Genomic DNA, 25,899 nt, shown 5'->3' with positions numbered 1-25,899 from the left:
CATCATTCTGCACATGCACAAATATGCCGATGGCATGAATTTATAGAATTACAGAATTAAAGGGTATGCACATTTAACATTTTGATAAATATTGCTAAGTTCCCCTCCATGGCAATTGTTCTTAACTGTCAAGGACAGCGTATTTATCTTTTCTTGCTTATTAATTCTTCAGCTCCAGCTCGGGGGCCAGCTCCTCAGCCACGCCCACTGCCTGAGAGCATTAACTCTGAGTTGGTGGAGAGCTGACCTCATAGAATGACTGGGACTTAAATTTTGAGGACGGTTCTGTCTGAATTCCAGCGCATGTAGGAGGCAACTTTAGGCAGTGCTTCTCAGTGTGGCTGGTACTGCCCTCTAGGTGAGGTTTTGGAAATGTATGGGGACTTTTTTTGGGTGAGCACAATAATAGGGGTGCCTACTGGTGTTGAGGGGAAGGGGACCAGGATGCTGGGTGTCTGGCAACCCCCTGAAAGAGACAAGCACAGGATGTTGAATGACCCACTGGACATTCAAGTAGGTGAATAAAGCCTGTCTATAATGATGCAAGCCTAGGGGGTGCCTGGGTGGCTCATTGGTTAAGTGTCTGCCTTTGGCTCAGGTCATGATCTCGGGGTTCTGGGATCAAGCCCTGCTTGGAGCCACTCATTTGTGCAGAGAGAACATTAGTACACATTTCTTCCTCCTTACCATGCTATTAAGCAATGGGCTTGACTACACCATCCAACCTGTAATCACTTCTTGTGGACAAGCCTGAGATCCGAGGTCCCAGATTCTACTGCGGAGGTGGGCAGAGATTTGGGGTTTTAAGAAAAGCAGGTTGGGCTGCTTTGCATAGGGATAACTTTGAGCAATGTCCAAAGGGCATGTTGGTGGGAAAGGTAGCCCAAAGAGAAAGAGGAAATGGTTTCACGCTAAAAAGCAGTGATATTTGAACTGTGGGGATTTGTCCCATAAATGTAAAAGTTCTATTTAGATTTTCATTCCTTAAGGAATAGCACAAACCTGTAGTATGTGCAACAAAATGTTAAAAACTGGCAGCCCAGAAATGAGAGATCTGTGCATATATTTTCCTAGCACCCGGGATGATGAGTGAAGGAAAGAGTTTGTTTACCAGCTTCTGTGACTTCCCTGGAGATGGCTGGCAACAGACGGGCCTCCAGCTGAGCGGGGAGCTTCGGGGTGCTAGGCCCAGAGGCTGCCGAGGACTTGCAAAGGAGTGAGAATATGATCTTATCTGCCAGATTGTGTTTCTTATGTAAGTTTCTGGAGCTGGGAGTGGAAAGGAAAAAGAGATTCAGTCTTTGAGCAAGCATGTTGGTTGATGGAGTGCCTGGATGGTTCAGTCAGTCGGTTGGGTGGCCAGCTCTTGATTTTGGCTTAAGTCATGATCTTGGGATCCTGGGATCGAACCCCACATCGGGTCCCACACTCAATATGTAGTCAGCTTCATATTCTCTCTACCTCCCCCACTCTGCCCCTCCTGCTCATGCCCTCTCTCTTTAAAATAAACAAATAAATCTTTAAAAAAAAGTTGGTTTATATTTTGGGTACCTGTCTTAATTTAGGTCCCCTGCCCCCCAAAAAAGACCCTGAGACAAAGACCTGGATGCAGGTGGTGTGTTTGGGAGGGCATTTCAGATTGCTGAGCTGAGAAGTTTGTAAAATGAGTCTGGGAAGAGGGAAACATCAAGTGTGGGTTGATGAGCAGGTTACTAATGAGGGACACTGAGGCTCAGTCTGGCTGGGGCCCCTCTGAGGAGCTGTATAGGAAACACCTCACAAGTGCCCCACCGGAGCATTAATCCAGGATTCCTGTGTCCTCTTGTTTGAGGGTTCTGTGATGGGTTGGGAGCAGGAGGACCTACCACAGACAGAGAATAGAGATGCAGGTCGTCAATGTGGACAGCCACCAGCCTATTCGGGAACTGTCCCCAGCAGCTGCCGGTGTGTTCAGGTGGGCGGTGGAGATATGCGTGAAGCATCAACAGTGTCTCCTGCAGCCCCTAAGTGCAAACCTGAGGACAGACCCCATTACATTCATGAACTGTAAAAACACACAAGTCTTCCTATTTTGTTCTTATTCTTTGGGGAATGTGTGCGCCAATGGGTATAAATATTTTGCCTGGAGAAATGTTCAAGAAACATGTCTTCTTTCTCATGCCGAGTACCATTCTCTTTCTTTTCTGATTCTGGGAACTTCGTAAGTCCCGGGTCTCCCTGCCATAGTTTGTGTAACCCAGAATGAGTCACTTTGGTTTCCTGATCCTGTGTTTGCACAACCGTCGAACAAGTCACGCAGGAATCAATTCCTAGAATGCTGCGAGCTCTTTTAATGGGATAAACCTTAGTGGAGTGAGGTGAGGTTTCGGCGACAAGAAAACCTGCATTTTCAGCCTTTTCCCACATTCAGCTCTTCTTGGAACAAAACGACTGGTCTCAGGACGAGATACGGAGGAGGAGACACTCAAGGGAGGATGGGGTAGAGGTGAGAGGCGTTTGGGATTATGTCACTTACACAGATCCGCGCCACGCCTCCTGAGTTTTATCACTCACACTCCCTTTTCAGAGAATAGTGGCTCCATTGAAGTCAAAGTGCGGGGAGAACCACACTAAAAGCTCAAGTCCACTAAAACTGTCAAGTTTTGGGAGGTTCTTTTCTGGGCTCCCCATGGAGGACCCTTGTATAACAAGATGCTAATTTTAAAGAGAAATCACGGATGCAGAGAGCAGGAGTGATAGTGCAGCTATTTCTTGGCAACCCTAATTGCCTCAAGAGTTGCCAGGCTGCTAAAGGCATTCGCTTGTGCTGTACACACAGCTGGGAAAATCAGAAGCGAGAAACTGGGTTTGTCACCAGCCCTGGAGCTCACAAAGCAATCTGCTCTCCTTGGGAAGATACAGATGGGTCTAAAGGATTCGTCTAGAGAAATGCTGCTGGTTTTAAGATATGGCTGTGTTTCTTTTTCTTCCAACCATAGCTGTTCGCTTTCTTGCTTTCTTGCTTTATTATTTTATTTTTTTAAAGGGACCATGTAATAAGCACTGTAATTGGAAAGAACTTACCTCACATATTGATATAGATGCTTCATCAGATGCCATGGGTGCCTTGTGGGTGGGACTGACTTCCAGCTCCCAGCCCTGTGACTCTTTGCTTGAGCTTTCTCTCTGGTGGTGGGAGGAGCCTGCTCTGCCCTGCGGAGGTGAGCTTCAAGTGCTGGGGATTAATGGCCCCCCGGGAGCAGCCCTCAACCAGTGATTCATGGGAAGTGGTGAACACGTCCCCAGCTCTCTCTCCTAAGCCATGTTCTATGCTGGCTGCCATCGGTCCCCAACAGGGTTCAGCCCCGATGGCCTGTGGTGGCACCATGCTCAGCAATGCTCCTTTCACTGGCTGCCCTCCTTGCTCTGCCTCACTTCCTTATTTCCATCCGTGTGTTGTCTTGGATCCCCTCCCAAATAAACCACTTGCTCCCAAAGCCTTTGCTCAGGTCTACTTCCAGGAAAACCCAAATTACGATAGTTGAATTTGCAGCTTCCATCAATCTGAGTCATATTTGAGTTAAAAAGTACTCCTCATGCTTACCCCTGTCACGAACAACAAACTTCCTGAGGACTGTGTGGCTAGGAGTCCTGCACCATCCTGGGATGTTGTGGTAACTGCGGGAGTGTATTGGCCTGGAAGAATTTACTTCTCCCAGGGGCTGACATGTGGATGTAGACACTAGGGTTTATCTTAGCGGGTTGCAGAAGCTTCCTTTTGCACAACTTGGCAAAGCATTTGCTGAATGCACAGTGGCCTCACCCTGACATCAGGACTCTCATCCATTTTTAGAACCATCAAACCACATGAGAAACCCAAATGTATATTTCCTTAAGTATGAATCACTTATTTTGGACGAGTCATTCTCAGTGTAGAGTCCACTGATTGATCCCGCCCTTCAGAATCATGAGGGGTGCTTATTAAAAAGGCAGAATTTTATTATTATTATTTTTTTAATTTTTAATTTAATTTTATTTGTTTTTATTTTAATTATTTCTTTAAATTTTATTTTATTATGTTATGTTAGTCACCATACATTACATCATTAGTTTTTGATGTAGTGTTCCATGATTCATTGTTTGCGTATAACACCCAGTGCTCCATGCAGAACGTGCCCTCTTTAATACCCATCACCAGGCTAATCCATCCCCCCACCCCCCTCCCCTCTAGAACCCTCAGTTTGTTTCTCAGAGTCCCTAGTCTCTCATGGTTCGTCTCCCCTCCGATTTCCCCCCCTTCATTCTTCCCGTCCTGTTATCTTCTTTTTTTTTTTTTAACATATAATGTATTATTTGTTTCAGAGGTACAGGTCTGTGATTCATCAGTCTTACACAATTCACAGCGCTCACCATAGCACATACCCTCCCCAATGTCCATCACCCAGCCACCCCATCCCTCCCACCCCCCCACCACTCCAGCAACCCTCAGTTTATTTCCTGAGATTAAGAATTCCTCTTATCAGTGAGATCATATGATACATGTCTTTCTCTGATTGACCTATTTTGCTTAGCATAATACCCTCTAGTTCCATCCATGTTGTTGCAAATGGCAAGATTTCATTGTTGTTTTTTTTTGATGGCTGCATAATATTCCATTGTATATATATACCACTTCTTCTTTATCCATTCATCTGTTGATGGACATCTTGGCTCTTTCTATAGTTTGGCTATTGTGGACATTGCTGCCATAAACATTGGGGTGCACATACCCCTTCGGATCCCTACATTTGTATCTTTGGGGTAAATACCCAGTAGTGCAATTGCTGGATCGTATGGTAGCTCTATTTTCAACTTTTTGAGGAACCTCCATACCATTTTCCAGAGTGGTTGCACCAGCTTGCATTCCCCACCAACAGTGTAGGAGGGTTCCCCTTTCTCCACATCCCCGCCAACATCTGTCGTTTCCTGACTTGTTAATTTTAGCCATTCTGACTGGTGTGAGGTGGTATCTCATTGAGGTTTTGATTTGGATTTCCCTGATGCTGAGCAATGTTGAGCACTTTTTCACCTGTCTGTTGGCCATTTGGATGTCTTCTTTGGAAAAATGTCTGTTCATGTCTTCTGCCTATTTCTTGATTGGATTATTTGTTCTTTGGGGGTTGAGTTTGATAAGTTCAACAAGGCAGAATTTGAGTCTCATCTTAGACCTACTGTATCAGAACCTCTGAAGGTGGGACCAAAGTGTGCTTTTTGACAAGCTCCTGAAATGTCTTGGCTGGACTCCCTGGAGTGATGCATCTGGTAGGAGAGTGGGAGAAGCAGGGCAGGAATGGAGGAAGCCAAGGCAAGGTGTATCCCAGACAGAGCCCCATAGAACCACACATAGAACCACGCATAGCCTCCACTCAATCTGGCAGGGAAGCTCTGGCATTTAAATTACATCTTGGTGATGTCCCTACTTGAGGCAAAAGGCTGAGCTTTTGTTCTCCTGCAACTGTCAGTCACTGTTAAGGGCAGGCAAGTTCACTGGCACTTCTGGTTCTCTAGAGGTGCCAGCAAAGAGACTCCAGTAGCCTGAACACAACCCTCTAGATAGAATCATGAGTGGAAGCCATTAGAAGCTGGGGCAGGGGAGCACAGCAGCCACAAAAGGGATCCAAGGGCAACTGGGTAGAACAGAGACAGTGTCCACTCCAGCAGGTGATTCTTTCTTTTTAATGTTTATTTTAATTCAAGTAATTAACATATAATGTGTTACTGGTTTCAGGGGTAGAGGTCTGTGATTCATCAGTCTTATATAACACCCAGTGCTCATTCCATCACATGCCCTCCTTAATGTCCATCACCCAGTTACCCCATCCCTCCACCCCAGCAACCCTCAGTTTGTTTCCTATGATTAAGAGTCTCTTATGGTTTGTCTCCCTCTCCAGTTTCATCTTGCTTTATTTTTTCCTCTCTTCCCCTATGACCCTCTGTTTTGTTTCTTAAATTCTACATATCAGTGAGATCATATGATAAATTCTCTTTCTCTAATTGACTTATTCCACTTAGCGTAATGCCTTCTAGTTCCATCCATGTCATTGCAAATGGCAAGATTTCATTTTTTGATGGCTGCATAATATTCCATTATATATATACCACATCTTCTTTATCCTTTCATCTATCGGTGGACATCTGGGCTCTTTCCATAGTTTGGCTATTGTGGACATTACTGCTATAAACATTGGGGTGCAGGTGCCCCTTCGGATCACTACATTTGTATCTTTGGGGTAAATACCCAGTAGTGCAATTGCTGGATCGTATGGTAGCTCTATTTTCAACTTTTTGAGGAACCTCCATACTGTTTTCCAGAGTGGCTGCACCAGCTTGCATTCCCCACCAACAGTGTAGGAGGGTTCCCCTTTCTCCACATCCCCGCCAACATCTGTCGTTTCCTGACTTGTTAATTTTAGCCATTCTGACTGGTGTGAGGTGGTATCTCATTGAGGTTTTGATTTGGATTTCCCTGATGCTGAGTGATATTGAACACTTTTTCATGTGTCTGTTGGCCATTTGGATGTTTTCTTTGGAAAAATGTCTGTTCATGTCTTCTGCCCATTTCTTGATTGGATTATTTGTTCTTTGGGGGTTGAGTTTGATAAGTTCTTTACAGATTTTGGATACTAGCCCTTCATTTGATATGTCATTTGCAAATATCTTCTCCCATTCTGTCAGTTGTCTTTTGGTTTTGTTGACTGTTTCCTTTGCTGCGCAAAAGCTTTTTATCTTGATGATGTCCCAATAGTTCATTTTTGCCTTTGTTTCCCTTGTGACTCTTATACAAGACTAGAATGAATTCCATGGAGTGGAAACAGTAAAGTGGAATGGGGGAGAAGGAAGTTGCAGGGATGTGGCTCCATTGGACAGTTCCAGGTGTCCTTTTGAGATCTCCCCACCACTGAGCTGTGCAAACATGCCTTTTCATTCTTACTGGTTGTCTGCTGGATAAGTTGTAGGGCACGCACATGCGCACATACGTGCCATTAGATAAGTACAATTGAGTGAGTCCTTCAAAGACTCTCTCTGCTGGAGGCAAAGGAGGAGCCCCCATGCTTACTGCCAATTCCTCCCCTGCCCACAGATACTCCAAAGGACGTCCCAATCCCAGGAGAGGCTCAATCTAATTATTTGAATGATAAGAGAGAGTCACTTTATGGGTTATTATTTTTAAGCAGCTGCCTTGGTGTCAAGTACTAGGATGGTCCTGGGAAAACCAGGATTATTATTATTTCTTTTGGATGGGGAAGGAATTATGTCTACATAAAATAAGTGAATTTTTGAATCTTTATAAAAGGGAAATAAGAGTGGATGGAAATTTAGGAAAGGACGGGATGCCAGGTGCTGCTAGGCCTTCTGCGTTTGTCCCCTAGCAGCCACTTCTCAGGGACACTCCTGTGAAGGACTTGTCATTGAGATCAACAAAGCCTCTATGCAGCCAGGACCTGATCACTGCTGGGAATGAAAACATGCTCTTCCTTTCAGGGAGAAGTGACAAATGCTGGACCTTTATCTGGGGGCAGCGACTGAGACGTCTGATGATTTGTTGTCCAACTTGGAAGGCTTCAGCAATGGAGATTCTGGCTGCTGGTTTATTTGCATGTCTGTCCAGGCTTAGAGGCTCTGGGTTTTCTGGGCCAAATCAAAGGTGACTTTTTCCCTCTCAATTCCTATAGTTAGGTCCTCATGGGTTCTTCCCTAGGCTGTTATCATAACCTCTGGATCCAACCCTCCCTCCTTCCCTCCTTCCCTTCCCTCCCTCCCTTCCTTCCTTCCTTCCTTCCTTCCTTCCTTCCAGTATCTATTGTTGTGCAACAAATCACTGCAAAACTGGACTGTTCAGAAGCTCTTTCTGGTAGTGACCTCCACATTTTCCTGACTTCACAGTTTCCTCACCTCACTGGCATCTGTCCTCTCTCTGGACCTGAGATCCAGGGCCAAACCAGAGTAAGGGCATCTACAGAAGACTGTTTCTCTAACCACGTGCCTTCCATTTTAACCCTGGGGCCTGTCCCTGTCACTGCTCACCATTGACTGAATTTTCCAATTGTGCCTTTTATACTCAGGGCCCATGTGGCCCAAGCACACCCAGGGCATAATCTCATATCCCCCTTTAAGGCTAACATTAGCTTAAGGGATTTAGTGGAAATGGGGAGCTGGTAACCCACAGACTTTGTGGGATGTTGGTGAGTTCAATTGTGGACTAAGCCTGCTGTGTTTGGAAAATGAGGTGCTTGCTACCTGAGCTTCTCCCCCTCCTCCAGGATAGGACACTTCCTGTCAATTGTGGGCTCGCTCTGCACTCTGAGGTATGAGCTTAGCATTTATTCTTCACCTTGTCAGACAGTCCCTTGGGTGGAGCACTATTTTACTTGAGATGGTAGGTTATACTTGAAAGAGGTTTGAATGGAGAAGCTGGGGAAAAAAGGGACGACATTCTTTGAATCATAAGAGCACAGGCTTTGGTGTCAGACAATCTCAAATTTTAAATCCCTGCTGTGCCCCTATTGGCTGTGTGGCCTTGCCTATGTTACTCTGTCTCTCTGATGATCAGTTTTTCATCTGTAAAATGAATAGCATAATGACACCTACTTCTCTTGGTAGCTGTGAGGACTAGATCAGGCACACAAAGTCCTAACATATAACACATAACCAGCACATAACTTATGCCAACTACTGCCACCATCACTGAAGATTAAAACATGCTTTTTGCTTGTTGGGATTTCCCAAGTCTTTAAACAGATTTTCTGGAGAATTGGAAAAAAAAAAAAAAGAAGATGTCGCACTTTCACTGTTGGCTCTGGGATAGAAACTCGCACCTTGCTTAAATAGTTCCCAACTTTAGGAAATTTAAATGGTTAAATACACTAAAAGCCAGTTTTAAAGAGCCTGTATCACTCATGTCTGTTTCCAGGGTTGAGGGTTAGGGAGAAGGTGTAGCATTGTGCTTACCTGCGGTATCCTCACAGGACCCAGCCTAGAGCCTGGGAACTGCCTTGGTCATGCTTCCAAGAGAGTCTACAAGTCCAAGAGCATAGTCTTTCCCCCTCATCCTTGGGACAGGACTTCTGCAGTAATCGCTGGGCCTGAGGAGGTAACCTTCAGCTAACATCAGTCCCTGAAGCAAAGGGTGTGCATTTAGGATGATTTACACTCTCCCAGCTGAGTGTGTGTGGTGAGATCAAGGGATGGCCTTCAGAATGCCCACACTGTAATTACTTTCATTTTATGAAATGTGTGCTTAAATTGTAGTTCAATTTGCAAAACTAGGCCAACTAACAGGTCAACACTGATGCAATTTTGAAGTGTGCTTGAAGTTGTCAAAATGGGAACAGCACTTAGAAGACCTTTTATGAGCAAATTACTTCCTTTTGGGCATGGTTTTATGTCATATAAGTGTGCGTGTGTGTGCATAATTTATGTGTACCATATTTTATCAATTATATGAAGTAGATATTTTTTCACACTTTAACATTTCTGAAATCAGGACATGAATTACAATCTGTGGCATTTTATATTCACTGGAGACTAGGTGACATGTGATTGTCATTGCATACAGATGTACAAACTTGGCCTTGGTTGTTCATATTGGTGCCATGTCAACTGAGTAATGTACATTGTTGGGTTATGTATGTTGGCTTTTTTTTTTTTAGAAGATTTTATTTTTAGTTAATCTCTAAACCCAAAGTGGGGCTTGAACTCATGACCCCAAGATCAAGAGTCTTACGCTTCACTGACTGAGCAAGCCAGACACCCATACGCATGTTGGCTTTAAACACTATTTTGAATGTCTTTGGAAAGATTACTCTACAACTGACATTGAAATGAAAAGTTGTTGTGTGCATAGAAAAGCACAGAAACAAGAGTAAAACCTAGAGATGTTGTCAGTGAAGTAAATAAGCATTGTTGGAAAAATTATTGCAGTTCTATATTTTCTCAGCAAACAATAGTCAAGTCCTTCATATAGGTCATAAAAAGGAAGATACCCACAAGCAGACAAAGCTGTGCTGCATTTTGTATTAAGATACTTAACAAAATGATTTCCCAGTACCCTCTAAGCCATGCAATTGAAGGCAGGAGAGATTGCCAAATTCCTTAGAATAGATGAAAGAAATTTCAAAGCAACAAGGGGCAGGTGTGGCTGATATATGCATCTATAGAATGACTATCAAGGAATTATGTTTCACCAACCGTGTTTTCTGCTTCAGTGTTCCTAAAATAATGGTGAGTTTTACAACCAATAGGGTCTTAGAGTCTATGAAATATGATATATTGGAAATGACACATAACTAGGTCACTAGCTGCAGATGCTGGCCTTGCCTGGAAAATATGTTTGGCGTATTATAAAGCTTAGCAAATAAGAGGCACCTACTGCCCCCAAAATACACACTTATTTTGCTCATTGTCCCCCACTTGTAAGCAATTCTAAAACTAGATAAAATAAATAAAGCAACTATTTTCAGTAGAAGACAGTAGGCCACGCAAGACTCTGATTATTGAGAGAAGAAACTCATATTTTCCCTGGCCTTACGCCTGGGGGCACTTTCCAGACTCCAGCAGAAAAGTTGAGTCCAAGTGGAACACAAGGGTCTTGCAGGGTGGAGCAGTTCAGAGAATGAACTTTGGAGTGGCTGGGTGGCTGGAATCAGTAGAGCAGGGTGTCAAAGAGGAGAGATTGCACAAGGGTAAGCAGTCTGAGCTATGAATGTGCAAGGCAAGACTCTGCTGGAATGCAGAGAGCTAAATAGATGTGGTAAAGAGCTGGGAAACACTGAGATTTCTACGTAGCCAGAGTTCAGAGATCTTACTGAGCACCTTGAGCATTCAGTGGAGACCTCAGACCTTACTTTTAGGAGTAAAGAACACATCCTAGATTGAGGGCCACATCTCTAGGACATGGACACAACTGGGTGGTTTTACCAAAGCTTTAATCAAAGCCTGACAAGATCAAGAAGGTCCACCAGTAATTTAGCCACTTGTCAGAGCAAAATCTAACACTATTTAAAGGAAAACAGCATAGCCCAGACTTCCTGCAACGTATCATCTACAATGTTCAACATGTAATGAAAAATTATCACATATGGAAAGCAAGAAAATAAGACCCATAATCAATAGAAAAGGCATCAAATAGAAGTACACCTCAAAACAACCCAGATGTTGGAATTAGCAGAAAAAGACTTAAAACGGTGCTGCAAATAAGTTCAAGATTTAAAAGAAAAGATTGATGGGAATTAGTGAATGGAAGTGTAAGAAGACAGACTTTAAGAGTTGTTAAAATATGTGTAAAGATTAAAAGGAAAAAACTGACAGAATGAGTGAATAGATTGGTAAGATGGAAATGGAAACAAATAGAAACTGTAAGAAATGGCTCTGGGTTACTCAGATACAGGGAAGTACTGTGTAGTGCTGCAGAGCAAAAGTTCTGGACTCAGAATGCTTGGGTTCAAATCTTGGTTCTTCCCCTTAGCTGTGAGACTTTTTTTTAATACAAAGATTTTATTTATTTATTTGACAGAGAGAGACACAGCGAGAGAGGGAACACAAGCAGGGGAAGTGGGAGAGGGAGAAACAGGCTTCCTGCGGAGCAGGGAGCCCAACACAAGGCTCGATCCCAGGACCCCTAGATCATGACCTGAGCCAAAGGCAGACGCTTAATGACTGAGCCAACCAGAAGCCCCTAACTGTGAGACTTTGAGCAAGGTATTTATCCCCTCAGACCCTTAGTTTTCTTATCAGTAAAATGAGGATAATGATAATAATAGTGCTTACCCTTTTGGGTATTGTGAGAATTAAATGAGATCACTGTAAAATGTCTTTCCAGTGGCTTACATATATGAGGAACTATTTTTTTAATTGTTTCAAATTTTATAGAACTCCAGTACAGTATGCTTTTTCTAGAACTGAAGAAAGGACTAATGATTTAGAGTCACTTATAGACACTCATGTTTCACTCATGGGCTTAGATCATACTTTGACAGTTGATTTAGGCACCTTATTGTTTTATAGATTGAACTAGGGAAAGTAAAAGCAATGGCAAAACATTCATGGCAAATTTGTCCAGCGTTTTGAATTTGTTAAACTTCTCATTTCCCTCCATGGGGAGATATGAGGATAGGAATTAGGTGAGTGGAAAGTGGTGATGGTGAAGGAATATGTAAGATACAGAAAAAAGAAGAAAAAATCCACCAATAAAATCTGATTCTACCCGTTCTGTTGGTTTTAATTTGAAAACACTTAAAGTCGTCTTCAATTTGAGGGGGGACTTCTTATTTAAAATGTAGATCCAAATTCTTCTCTTTTTCCCCAGCTGTCGGGACTATGGATGATTATTTTTTTCCAGGTGAATATTTCACTGTCTTCCTTATTTCATGAACTTGGGTGACTGGGAAGTTCCTTGAAATTAAAGTTGGTCACATTGTTTATGCTATTCATAATTTGAAGATGGTATCTGGCTTTAGGGATTAATAAAATAATATTAGGCCACCTTATCATACCTTAATAAAATTACTGACTGTTGAGCCAGGCAGAAATATTATTTTGCTGGAGAAACAGTTGTTTTCAGTATTTCTCAGTTGAAGCAGACATTTTCCAACAGGGATAAATGAAATAAACCACACAGGTAGGTGTGAAGGTGCCATTTTCTTAAACCTTCTTTTTAACTTCCATCAACTCAGGGCAACTTTCCTAATCACCCTAGACCATCATACATTTATCCTAGCTTTCCTTTTAGTTATCTTTTATTGTATTACATGCATTTTTAGATTAAGGTATTGTCTGTCCAGCTCCTGAGAGCAGGGACCAAGAGATGAATTCGTACCACATAAAATAAAAATAATGGAGTAATCTGAAAATGACTTTATGCTAAGAATTCTCAGGAGATGAAGAAATTGTTATAAAATAAGAAACTATTGAACAAAACCAAACAGAAATGAAACAAGACCAGGTAGATATGCTAAGGAATCAATTAGAAATCTTAGAAATAAAAAATATGGTCAATGAAATAAAAACCCAATAGATCAAACTCTAATATTAATCAGTTGGAAGTGAGTCACAAGGGATGAACTAGAAGTTAGCACAGAAAGCGAGAAAAATAAAACACACACGAAAAGAAATTAGACTGAGAGTCTTTAACAAATATCTAAAAGGAAGTCCAGAAGAAGTGAGTTAGAAAGGGGGGGAAAAAGGTAATATTCTAAGAAAATGCTGGGAAATTTCTAGAACTAAAGAAAGGCATAAGTCCTTGGGTTCATAGTCAGTACTAAAACCCATGTAGGATAGATAAAGATAAATCCATATATAGACACTTTCGGAAAAACTGAAGAACATTAGGGGTAAGAAGAGAATCTTAGAAGAACAAAAATCACCCACTGAAACCTTACTTCTTCCAAAATGTTTTGGCTATTCTAGATTCTTTGCATTTCTGTATGAATTTTACAATCAGCTTGTCACTTTCTACAAAAAAAGCCTTCAAGGATTTTGATCAAACATGTGTTGAATCTATAGATCAATTTGAAGAAGATTGTCCAATCTATGGTAAGCCCTTGAGAGAAGAAGCTTGGAGAGATTGAAATACTTGCCCAAGGTTATGTAGCCAATATATGGCAGAGCTGGAACCAAGGAGGTGAGGGGCTCAATGGTAAAAGCAGAGGATTTAGCACAAGCTAGACTTACTTCTGAATCACAGCAATACCAGCTAAAATTTCCTTTCTTTTAGGTGGAATAGCATTGAGTAAGGGAGGGGGAAAGAATCTCAAATTATGGGCTTTATGAGAACATAAATCTCTGGCACATAATAGAAGGTGATTACAGGTGCCCCTTTCCTCCATGAATGTCTATTACTGTATATCTAAGCCTTACAGATTAAGGCCAAGAATGATGATACTTCATTCGTCAATACATTCCCTCCTCTCAGAGCTATTTTCTTCTCTGTGCAGGTCAAGTTTATCTGTGCTCTGAATAAATTACAAGTTGGCATCATTATTTTCCTGTGAATGGGGAGGGCAGTCCAATGGCCTTTCCTCCTGCTGCAAAAGCAAGATAGCACAGGCAAAGGCAGGGCATTAGCCTTTCCACCAGAGTTGAAGAATCTCCTTTCCCCCCAGATGAATGAGAACCACGAAATTTCACAAGAGAAAAGACAAGTTCTGTGACCCTCCAGGTGGAGAATGCAGCCATCACAGAGGACTGAGAGGGAGACAGGAGAGAGACAGAGACAGAGGTCAGACAGTAGCCTTCAACATCTGGATCCATCTGTGCCTGAAGAGACCCACCCTGGATCTCCAAGGGATAGTAGTCAATAAATTCCAATTCTGTGTGGACTCTTTTGAGCCAGGATTTGATCACATTCAATTAAATCTGAACATGACTTTTAAAAATTGTGTCCCTCCTTTTTTACCCAGGTGAAATGAAGAAGAAATATTTTTTCTTGGAAAAGGCAGCTCAGATGTGGATGCATGTGTTATTCATCTTCTCTATTCTGCCTTGCCTTAGAGCTAAATGTGATTGGAGCCTTTGCTCTGGAAGCCTCTGGAGTTGTTCTGAGGTGCTCAGTGTTCCCACAATCTCTCTTCATTGCTCCCTTATGAAGGGGATAGAGGAAAAGGGCTGATGGGGACTGATGTGGAAGGAAAGTCACCTTCCCTTTAAAACATGGCTGGAACGCTGTGGGGAAGGAGATGCCAGGTGAACCCCAAAGCACCTCCAAAGCAACAAACACATTCAGAATGGACAAGTCTTAGTCATAGCCTTGAGGAGGTCTTGGTGGGGGTGGTGGTCCATATACATAAAGACGAATGCCCTCTTCAGAATATTCATCTATGAAATGTCCATTGTATTAAGCAAGGTCTGCCCCTCCAATGTCACAGAGCAGCCCACACACAGCTGAATGGCAAGCATGGCAGGAACAGACTGTAATCAACTTAATTTCTCTGAGCCCCATGGACAGCGAAGTGATCACATGATTATAGGGAACTAACACTGATTTACACAGCTTGTGTGAAGATGTTACTGCAGTGGTTTCTAGCCCTGGGGATTGGAGGGACATGGTATTGACTGAAGGATCTGGCTTTGTAAATTACTAAGCCAAGCCTTCTGAAATGAGGTTGGATCTGAAAGAAGTTGAACTAGGAGCCAATACGAATTCATTAAACAACTTTACTGAGGTATAATTAATGCGCAATAAACTGCATATATTTAGCAGGTATAATTTGATCACATTTGACATATGCATACAACCTTGAAGCCATCACCACAGTCAAGATAAGGAACATTTCCATCTCCCCCAAAAGTTTCCTAGTGTCCCTTTCCTCCTTCCCTCTCTATCCCCAGGTAACCACTGATCTGTTTTTGTCACTATAGAGTCGTTTACATTTTCTGGAATTGCTAATAAGAATTTTGAAGTAGGTTGGAAAAAGTGTCTAGATAAGTGCCTCCTCAAAACAGGCAGGGGAAGCTCCCCTGAGCTACTCAAGTTGGGAGAGGAGACTGTGCACAGCATAAATTTCTAGAAATTTTCATCTCACTGTGCCTTGAAAAACAAGCGGTATGCTAGCCTGTGGTGGCATGTGATTTGGAAGTTTTGCAATAGGAGTTAGCCAAGTAGAGCCAAGGTTTTTGGTGGATGAAGTGGAGGTTGAGGGTGGGCAAGGGAATGCTCCTGGGCACCTCATCTTAGCCAAGATTAGAACTAAAGGAACAAAGTTGAAACTGAAGAACAAGGAATGTAGGAGGGTGCCCTTAAATGCCAATGTCTGTAAACAACAGAGCCAATTAGTAGCAGAAATGGTGAAACTCCTTGGGGGCATTTATCATTATTACTGATTTAAAAAAAAAATAAGATAGGTTCTTTTTTTTATGAGTTGAGGTAGTCATGATCCTGTTGAAAGGTAGAGGAATGGACTAAGAACATCTTAAATTCTCATGCAGGTCAATCATAAAATCTTTTTTTAAAAAGATTGTATTTATTTATTTAAGACAGAGAGAGAGAGAGAGAGCATGTGCAGGCGTGAGGGGCAGAAGCAGGCTCTCAGCTGAGCAGGGAGCTCGATACAGGGCTCGATCCCAGGACCCTGGGATCATGACCTGAGCGAAGGTAAACGCTTAACCAACTGAGCCACCCAGGCTCCTCCTCAATCATAAACTATTAAACTGCTTTATAGAAACATACTTTGGGGGGTAGCTTATCAGGTGAACATTAAAAATGTCTGAGCCTAACTCGATCAGCTTCACTTTGAGACTGTGGCAGTAAGCCTTTGTGTTGAGAAGGGTCAGCAGCACTCCGGTCCTCTGATGTGGGACATGGGTCTGTTCACACACCTGCGCCCAGGTGCTTGCCCTGCTGCTAACTTGGGGCTGGCAGTGCCATATGCATGACCCACCACTGCCGTGGAGTAAGCTACCTTTGGGACATAATTTTAGGCTCAGAGACAGAAAAAAAAATCATTAAAAACTGATAAGATTTGGGGTGCCTGGGTGGCTCAGTCTTTAAGCGGCTGCCTTCGGCTCAGGTCGTGATCCCGGGGTCCTTGGATCGAGCCCCGCATCGGGCTCCCTGCTCGGCAGGGAAGCCTGCTTCTCCCTCTCCCACTCCCCCTGCTTGTGTTCCCTCTCTCGCTGTGTCTCTCTCTGTCAAATAAATAAAATCTTAAAAAAAAAAAAACAACTGGTATGATTTACATCTACAAATACATCGTGCTCATTTTCCCCTCATCCCTTCTCTCCCAGGCCATTAAAACTTGATGGATACAATTCTGTTATTGAACAAATATCATCTCTCCTATCTTGGAACTCTTCAATGTTTCAGGGCTAGAGGGGATCAATATGTGCTACCTGAAAAATCATGTTGCTTATCTTTTATAAAACCACACTGCAGTTATAGTAGACATTAATGTCAAATGAATTGGAAATCCATTTTTGAGTGCCTCCTCATCTGCAGAACTGGAAGGGCACTGGAGGAAATACACTGAAATCATTAAAGATGGGAAATCCTCCCCATTGTGGTTTTCCTCACAGTGTGAAGCAGATGTGTATATGCTTGCATGTTCCCCTTAGCAGATCCTGAGGTGGGGACCATACCGTATTTGTCTTTAACTTCCTAGGCCCTAACCCTTCCTATGTCTAGCCCATAGTAAGAGCTAGATAAATATTAAATAAAGGAATGAATGAACCAGAGTTACCACAGTTTAACATTCATATTGTTTCCAGTTTTTTCATAAAAGAGGTAAGGATCTAAAATCTTCATAAAACTTTGGGTTCCTTTCTCCCTTAAAGCATATTTCCATGAATTGGATTATTGGATGAAAATATGTCAATGCCCGTTTATCTTTCTTAGGTATTTTATATTGTTTTAAAAAGTGATTTTGAAATCAATTTACAATTTTAGCATCTCTAATAATGGGATAACCAGACTTTCTGTGCCTTCCGATGTGACGAGATATGAGGTCCATAGTGTAATTTATGACATACTCTTGCCCCAAATTCTAACCTAAATTTAGAACTGACTTTTACTCTTAAAAGATGAGTCATCCTATTGGACATCTGACCGTGTCTCTTCAACTGGTCACTGTCATCAAAGAATAAAAAAGGGGAGAGTAAATTTATTTTAGATTAAAGGAGATTTAAAACACAGCAACAAATACAATGGACCTTGATAGCATCTTTATTCAACCAAATTAGTTTAAAAGTCATTTAGGGGGCAATTGGAGAAATAGAAATATAAAATAAATATGAGATAATATATTAAGGGATTGTTACTAATTTTGTTAATTGTGATCCTGATACTTTGATCATGTAGAAAAATGATCTTACATTTTAGAGATGAATACTGAAGAATTTAGGGATGAAATAGCATGTTGTTGTAATTTTACTTAAAATATATTGGCAAAAAAATGAAGGAAATATGGCAATATGTTAATAAATGCTAACTACAAATGATGGTTTATATGGGGGTTTACTATACTATCTCTCTGTTTTTGGTATGTTTAAAACTTTTCATTGTCTTCAACATGTGGCTTCCATTGCATGATCTAAGATGGCTGCTCTAGCACTAGCCCTCACATCTGCATCCCAGTTTAAAGGTCAATCAGTCTGCTACCCATTCCTTTTAAAAGTATGACCTCGGGTGACTTACATTACTTCTGCCATCACCATATTAGCTAAAACTAGATCGTATGATTTCAGAAAGCTGAAAGGAAGGCTGGCAATTGTTAACTAACACTCAGGATTGTCTTATTAAAGAAAGAAAATGAGGCTGGGTATTGATAGATACAGCATTCTCTGCTATAATCCACCATTCAGGTTACCCAAATATCCCTATGCACCCTTGTCCCCAAACATGGAACACGCTCACCCCATCCCAAAGGGTAACGACCATCCATCCCTAAGTAAGGACACCTCCACTTAGAGGTCTAGTAAGCACCTCAAATCTAACATAACCAAAACCAGTTCTTTTTTTTTTTTAAGATTTATTTATTTACTTGAGAAAGAGAGAGCATGCACATTGAGGGAGGGGCAGAGGGGGAGGGAGGGAGAGAATCTCAAGCAGACTCCTCACTGATTGCAGGGCTCCACATGGGGCTCGACACAGGGCTCAATCCCACAACCCTGAGATCATGACCTGAGCCGAAACCAAGAGTCAGAAGCTTAACCAACTGAGCCACCCAGGCGCCCTCCCAAAACCCAGTTCTTAACTCCAGTATCCCAAATTTGGAACTTCCCTGAGTTCTCCCCACCTCCGTTAATGGCAATTCCATTCTTCAGGCTGCTTATGCCAAAAAATTTTGGAGTCATCATTGACTGATCTTTTTTCTTCACATACAACATCCAATCTATAAGCAAGTCGTTTCGCTTGTTCTTTGAATATATGACCACTTCCCAGTACTCCCTGATCTAAGACACATGCATTTCTCACCTGGATTATGCAATAGCAGCCAAAGTGATGCTTTAAAAATTTAGGTTAGATCACATCATTCTTCCATTCAAACCCTATTATGTCAATCTAGCTAAGAATTCCCTTCTCTGAATAGCCGTAAGTTATTGTGGGCCACCAGAGACATTTTTCACAAGATTTGGAAGGCTGATGGGAGGGGACAACCATGTTCCTTTACACTGGGGAGGCTGATGCAGGACATGAGGCACTCTAGTGGCTCTCACCTCTTGTCACCAATCTGCCGAGTAACCAGGTTGGCACGGAGCTACAGCTGGGGTCCCACTGCATCTGGTTCTTCAGCTCCTCTGCCTCCTGGGTCAGATGGGTGGCATTTCAAAGTAATGACAGAGAATGGATCATTTAATAAACCATTTTAGAGCATAGAAAATATAAAGTCAAGTCTTTACCTCATTCCTTACACCAAAACAATTTCAGATGTCTCAGAAATTTAAATGTAAAAAGTTACATTATAAAAATTTATTTATTCATAAAGGGGTGAAGAAGACCTTTCTTAGGCAGAAGTCAATACATAGACACCATAAGATAAAAGACTGAATTATTTAACTGTTACAGATTGAATTATGCACCTCAAGAAGATACATAGAAGTCCTAATCTTAGGTACCTGTGAATGTAACCTTATCTGGAAATAGGGTCTTTGCAGATGTAATCAGGGTAAGATGAGGTCATTAAGGTGGGCCCTGATCCAATAAGGCTGGTGTCCTTATGAGAAGAGAAGAGACAGAGACAGACTTACAGAGAGGGAAGATGATGTGAAGACACACAAGGAGAACCCCGTGTGACCACAGAAGCAGAGACTGGAGTGATCTTTCTATAAGCAAAAAATGCCAACAATTGCCAACAATACCAGAAGCTAAAAGAAAGACATGAAACAGATTCTCCTTTAGAACCTTCAGACAGAGCATGGCCTTGCCAACACCTTGATTTCTGACTCTGGCCTCCTTAACTGTGAAAAAATAAATTTATTTTAAGTCACCCAGTTTTGGGTACTTATTAATGGCAGCCCCAGGAAACTATATAGACCATAAAAATTGAAAACATTAGCTCAGAAAAAAAAAAATCACAAACTCAGGTACAAATGAAAAGAGTTCTAACAATGGCCAGTAAAAAGGTTGGTACATCCTCTCTTCCAAAAACAACTATAAAACTGGACAAAATAATTATTGCAGAGCAATTATTGTTTTAGGGCTTTGATATAGACCAAAGGCAGACAACAAATTGAGGAGCATTTATTTACTAAAAACTGCTGAATTTGGGGTAAGAACAGTAGGACTCTAGTTTTGCTCAAAATGGAATTTTATGCGATATTCACCAAGAGAGGAATGGGGATGCTGTCTCATGCCGTCATTACCATGTCAGCAGTTCTCATTCTAGCGAAAAAATTAAACGCCCAAATGATACATGAGTATATTCTCATTGCAAAACAGCAACACTAATAAAATGAAATTCCACCTTGATTCTATTATCCTCCAATCTCATTCCTCTCCTTCGGCATTACTGTAGTTATATAGACAAAAATAATTTGGTTTTGTGTTGGTTTTGATATTTAAATAAATAAGGTCATACTGTATTATAGTACTGTTTTCAACTTGCTTTTTTTTTTTTCAGTTAGCAATGTTTTGGGAGAACTTCTTAACATACATGTTCTTCATCTTCATGGCTGACTGGAATTCCACCTTACTGAAGTATTGTGTCCCCACAGATGGGCATTTACCCTCTTTGTGCAGGTGTGTGAGTACTTCTCTCACACTTGGACCTGGCGGTTCGATGATAAAGGTACAGCACAACTGTCCTCCAAAAAGCTGTTGTCCCTGTACCCTTGCCAATATTAGATATTATTAACATTTATTTTTTTTGCCAATTGGCAGGAAAAATATGTCATTAGAAAAATATGTCATTTAAAATGTATGTCAAAAATAAAAGATAATCTGTCATTTAAAATGGATTTATTTTACTTCCTATGAATCTATAATTATTTCAACATAAATAGTAAAAAAATTTTAAACAAAGGAAAAATGCTTTTTTTTTTTTTTACATTATTTTACCATTCCCACAGCAGTGCTGGTATTTCTTGTTCCTTACATAAGCATGTTTTCATCCCTAGAGAGAAATATTTTAGGCCTGGGCCTGTGACTCATAGGCATCCTGAACCCCTGCTCCCACTTCTCCAGGCCTGACCCATTTTAGTGAGCAGAACGCCCTAATTTCTGGGCAAGGCAGTCAGAAGGCTATCTATTAACTTAGAGATCTGAAAATAAAGAAGCCCAAGACAGAAATGAAGATGTGCCCATGATTTCGTTATTTGTTGAGTCTTGCGATGGATTGATTACTCACCGATGGCATTCTTTTGCCACCCCTCACCTCCTCTGCCCTCCAGGGACTGCAGCCTCCGGATAGTCTCTCCATTCGTGTCTGTCAGCCCTTCCTCTCCTCTGGCTCCTTCTCTGACTGCACACAAATCCAGTCCCTCCCACCTGAAATGTCCTTCCCGGAGCTTTGCTTCACTCTCCAGCAGACGATGGAAAGGGGCTGCCTCACGGAGCCAGGCAGTCCTGAGTGCAAATTCCAGGCTTGCCCCTTCCCAGCCTGTGACGTTGGACCGGTCACGTTTCTGAGCCTCCGTTTTCCCTTCTCTCCTTCAGGATGGTTCATCCCTCCAGGGCTGGGGTACAATCGGTGGGGACATAATGTGGAAGACCCTTGCCAAGTGCTCAGGGTTATACTAGGAAATGTTAGCTCCCTTTCTCTATCCCCCACTTCTGGCCCTCCCCCTTCCTGCCAGCATCCTCGATCTCCTCTAAGAGCATCCACGGAGGCCCATCTCCTTCACCTCCCCCACTGCAGTCTGGCCTACATGCCCACATTTCTGCTGATGCGGATTCTTCACACGGCTCACAGATGACTTCCTAATTGCCAGACAAGACAGATTTTTCCTCAGTCTGCATTCTGCTTGACCTCCTCACATCATTTCACCTACTCCTCCCCTCCCTCCCTTGGCTTCTATAACAGAACACCCTCCCGGCTTTCATCCTAACTCGGATTGTCCTCCCTTGGCTTCTCTTCTTCTGCACTTTTGCCCACCTTGGGTCCCCAGCTTTGACCCTGACTTCTCTGTGCCTTTCAGAGTGGCTTCATTCTCAGCCAGGCTTCTAGTCCTCCTGTATCCGGGCTAGTCCCAAATCCACATGTCTCTTTCCTGAGCACCAGACCCGAGCTTCAGTAGCTCGGATTCTCTGTGTGAATATTCTGTAGACTCTCAAGCTCTGTCCCCCTTCAATTCTCTTGCTTCTCAACTACTGTTTCCTCCCTTGCACAGGACACTCAATTTGTGTACCTATTGCACCACCTCGAGCCATCCCCTCTTTTCTCTGTATCAATCAGCACCCACCCCAGGAGGTCACCCTTCCACCCGACACCGTGAAACATGGGATCAGATTTCCTGAGTGGTGGGCAAAGAGCTGGATGATACAATGCAGAAGGACTGGGAGTTATCTGCTTGTGGGGTAAGTCTGGAACAGTGAAAAATGAGAGGCAAAGGGAATCCAGGCAGATTAATTCTCCTTTCTCTCCTGTGGCTCCTGTCAAGGTGTGGCACCTCATTGTGACCCATCATGCATGCTGGGTGAACATCCTGATGAATGATTTTGTCACTTTTGTGATTTTGTTGGTTCCCCCCTAATGCAGACCCAAAGGCAAGGCAGGCATAGAGATAATTTACTGGGGAAGTGATCCCCAGGACTTGCCTCCCCTTGCCTGGACACAGTGCTGACCTCGCTTAAATTGGAGCTTCCCAAAGAGATACTAATTCTCTTCACTTGGGAAGTGATCCCAAGGAACAGGAGCAAGAGACAAGGGGAGTGAAACAGGAGGTCAATGCAAAGTCAAAGTCAATGCAAAGATGCTTTAAGTTGGCACCACTATGGCTAGTGACTGGTGCTCAGTGCTGTAGGAAGGTCTAAGGAGCTTTGTGAAATGCCATCTCAGAACGGCCGTTCTGGGGTATGAAAGGGGAGCATCTATCCATCAGCTGCCATTACTCCATAGATGTCAACTCCCGGGTCCTCCCAGGTTGTGCACGCGTGAATGCTAAATGAGCTCCCCCCAAATATTCCCAGCCTGGCACGAGAGCAGCCCTGGGGCAGGAGGAGACACTCTCAGGTCGCTCTTGTGTGAAACTGGTTGGGACCCCTGTAGAACTTGCTACAGAGGTGGCCAGAGTAGGAAATAGGACCAAGAAGATTGGAAGTGGTGTTAAAAATGTTCAGCTCCAGGGGCGCCTGGGTGGCTCAGTCAGTTAAGCGGCTGCCTTCGGCTCAGGTCATGAGCCCAGGGTCCTGGGGTCGAGCTCCACATCAGGCTCCCTCCTCAGCGGGGAGTCTGCTTCTCCCTCTCCCTCTGCTGCTCCCCCTGCTTGTGCTCTCTCTCTCTGTGTGTGTCAAATAAATAAATAAAATATTTTTAAGAAATTAAAAAACAAAAAATAAAATAAAATAAATTGTCAGCTCCAGACCCGCCGTGTCTCTTTGTGGCTCCTGACGGAGCAGTGGTCAGTGCAGCGATGCGCCCCCTTGCCTTACGGCACCTCACTTGGTTCCCTTCTTTTGCTTCCCCTTTCCCCTCTTGCTCACTTTCCTGGGCTTTCTCTTCCCAGATAAAGTGTTAGTACTTTAATCCTTGCCTCAGACCCTGGTTTCCGAAGGATTCATGATGAGGCACTCCTAGGAGACTGGATAGTAACTTCACTTAATTGCTATGGAAATTGTATTAATTAAAACAAATGTGGAACAGTCTGGCTATTTATGGCAGTACCAGGGACTTATGAAAAGAGAATGACCAGCTCAGGGCCATCAACTTCCAACTCTGAAAATACTTTTTTTTTTAAAACATTTTATTTATTTATTTCAGACAGAGAGAGAGAGCACGAAAACAAGCAGGAGTGGGGTGGTGGGAGGGGCAGAGGGAGAAGCAGGCTCCCCGCTGAGCAGGAGCCAGAAGTGGGGCTTGATCCCAGGACCCTGGGCTCATGACATGAGCTGAAGGCAGATGCTTAACCAGCTGAGCCACCCGGGCACCCCTCTGAATATACTTTTAAAGCCAGAGAGCCTCTATAGCACCTTTCATTTTTACTATTTTTTTTAACTTTTTAAAAACAATTGTTTACAAATTTAAAAAAATTTTTGTTGAAGTGTTACCTACAGAAAAGTGCACATATTATAAGTACAGAACTTGAGGAATTTCCATCAAGTGAGCACAATCATCTAGCCAGGTCCCAGATTTAATAAATATGAAACTGTCAACACCCAGGAGCTCTCTTTATGCCCTCTTCCAATCACTGCCTCTCTCCGGGGAGGGAATTATTATTCTGACTTCTAACACCAGTATGGTAGCTTTAAGGAGATCCTTATCGGCTGCACAGATCAGATTGTGCTGAAAATCAGACCCGGGACTTGATTATGATGACAGAGCTGCAGAAAATACCTGGGTTGGAAACATTTTGGTGGCAAAACCCAACGATCTCGAATCCCCAAAATCCCTTGGTAAAAGCAACCTCCTCCCTCTGCCAGAGAATTGCCTCCCCTTGCCTGGAGACAGTGCTGACCTCGCTTGAATTGGAGCTTCCCAAAGAGATACTAATTCTATTCATGACTTGCTCCTACCACTCCTCATTTCCTGGAGTCAGATCCCAGCACAGCCTGGATGGGGAATATAAAGCTTATATCTCGGGGAAATTTCTATTGCTATGTGTCAGCAAGAGTAGGGGCACGTGTGGGAGCAGATTGTATTAGCTTTTTTGTGGCTGCTGAAACAAATTACCACAAACCAAGTGGCTTAAAAGAACATACATTTATTCTTTCACAGTTCTGGAGGCTTGAATCAAGGTTGGTTCCTTCTGGAGGCTCCAAGGGAGAATCTGTTCTATGTCTCTCTCCCAGCTTCGGGTGGCTAGCAGCAATTCTTGGCATTCCTTGATTTATAAGCATCGCTCTCTAATCTCTGTCCCATTTCCACATCACCCTCTCCTGTGCATGTCTCTGCTGTTTTTCCTTTGCTGTCTTTTACAAGGACACTCAGCCATTGGATTTAGGGTTCACCCTAAATCTAGGATGATCTCACATTAAGATCCTTAACTTAATTACATCTGCAGGGCGCCTGGGTGGCTCAGTTGGTTAAGCGACTGCCTTGGGCTCAGGTCATGATCCCGGACTCCCGGGATCGAGTCCCGCATCGGGCTCCCTGCTCAGCAGGGAGCCTGCTTCTTCCTCTGACCCTACCCCCTCTTGTGCTCTCTCTCTCTCACTCTCTCAAATAAATAAAATTTAAAAAAATTATTAAAAAAAATTACATCTGCAAATGTCATGATTCTTGGACCAGCAAGAGCTTAGCAAAGGCACTGTGGAGCAGAGTTCTTCCAGCTAACCCACAAACTGATAATGAGAAGAATCAGCTCAACAACCGCAGTCCCCCCCAGTTGGCACACAGACCTACAGTTAGCAGCAGAGACCCCATAGTAACCCTAGCCAGCACAGCCTGGAACAGAGGTGCTCAGCCAAGCCCAGCACAGGTCTGCTGAACCCCCTTTACCATGGGCACGTGAGTGATCCTAGATGACGGCTGCTTTAAGCCCTTGAGTTTTGAGGGGTTTGTTTTGCAGCGATAACTAGCTGATGCAGAGGCTAACACATCTCTCTCAGCAATCGATAAGCAAATAATAAGTAAGGCTTTAAAGGATTTTAATAACGCAGTAATGAAACTTGATATAACAGCTATATAAAGAACTCTGTACCCAACCTCAAAGAAGACACATTCTTTCTAAACAAATGTGGAACACTCTCCAAAAAATAAGCATATGTTAGGCCTAAAAGCAAATTTCAACTCTTTGCAAAAAGAAAATCTCTACAGGCGAATTTAGTCATAACAAATGATAGCAAAAAAGAAAAAC

The 25,899-nt window shown here is 42.8% G+C and overlaps 1 long non-coding RNA gene across 1 annotated transcript; it reads right to left on the bottom strand.

Annotated features, from left to right (window-relative positions):
- Window positions 1–18,492: 18,492 nt before the first annotated feature.
- LOC118528120 (uncharacterized) lies at window positions 18,493–21,701 on the bottom strand. The gene is made up of 3 exons (XR_004913478.2): window positions 21,294–21,701; window positions 19,165–19,252; window positions 18,493–18,628 (listed from the first exon to the last, which is right to left on the bottom strand). It is a non-coding gene; the product is annotated as an uncharacterized LOC118528120 (long non-coding RNA).
- Between the last annotated feature and the right edge of the window lie 4,198 nt (window positions 21,702–25,899).

This window comes from Halichoerus grypus, chromosome 1, assembly GCF_964656455.1.
Source record: "Halichoerus grypus chromosome 1, mHalGry1.hap1.1, whole genome shotgun sequence".
Taxonomy (NCBI): Eukaryota; Metazoa; Chordata; class Mammalia; order Carnivora; family Phocidae; genus Halichoerus; species Halichoerus grypus.
The sequence above is the reverse complement of the archived record's forward strand: the minus strand, read 5'-3'. Positions and strand labels throughout refer to the sequence as shown.